We start from the raw sequence: 1,037 nt of genomic DNA, 5'->3' as shown, positions 1-1,037 counted from the left end.
TCTCTTTCATTCAACAGACTTTTATCGAGCCCTACTATGTGCCAGGCCCTGCACTAACCTTAGCAGAACACAGGTGCGAAAAAGGATCTCACAGCTCCCAACAGTGAGTAAAAAGTGGTCAGATGAGGAAGCCAGTATTTACTATGTAGCGAAGAAGTGGGGCACAGAACAGGGGACACTGGCCTCTGTGAGGGAGACTTCGCAAAAGGAGTTTTATTTAGTCGTAGACTCACATGGACTCAGGAGTGATATAAAGAGATCCTATGAACCGTTTGCCGGTGTCACCCAATGGTAATGTCCTACAAAGTCACTGTATGTCGACACAGGCGTGCCAGCGTCACTCAGACTTCCTCATCCGTGTGTGTGCGGGTGGCAGTGTTCATCATTTCACCTGGCGTGGCTCCACCGTCACGGTCGAGGTCCAGGATCCCTTCACAAGGACCCTCTTACCGCTCCTTATGACCTCCCCGGCCCGCTTCGTCCTCCACCCTCCGGCCCTAACTTCAGACAGCCACGAATCTCTTTACTCCTATTTTTTTTTTTTTTTTGCCTTTTCAAGAATTTTGCATTGTGGAATCTTGCAGTACGTGACCTTTTGGCTTCTTTTACTCAGCGCGGTTCCCTGGACACTCATTCGCGTTTTCGCGCGGGTCAGTGGTGTGTCCCTCTGTGCCGTGGAGGAGCACTCCATGGTCTGTAGGTACCCAGTGTAACGCTTCCCCCATGGAAAGGTGCATGAGCTGTTTCTAGTTTTTGACTATTACAGATAAAGCAGCTATGAAAATGCACGTACAGATTTTTGTGTGAGCGTAAAATTTCACTTCCCTAAGATAAATGCCCGAGAGTAAAATCGCTGAGTCATATGGTAGTTGCGCGTTTAACCAAAGAATGTTCCAGAGCGGCTGTCTCGTTTCACATACCCAGTTTCTCCGCATCCTCTCCAGCCTTTGGTGGTGTCACTTTCTTGTTTTTGCCATTCTGATAGTTGGGTAGTAACACATCATTGTGGTTTTAATTTGCATTTCCCTGATGATTAA

This window comes from Pteropus vampyrus, unplaced genomic scaffold (genome assembly GCF_000151845.1).
Source record: "Pteropus vampyrus isolate Shadow unplaced genomic scaffold, Pvam_2.0 Scaffold290, whole genome shotgun sequence".
Taxonomy (NCBI): domain Eukaryota; kingdom Metazoa; phylum Chordata; class Mammalia; order Chiroptera; family Pteropodidae; genus Pteropus; species Pteropus vampyrus.
Note: the sequence above shows the minus strand (reverse complement) of the source record.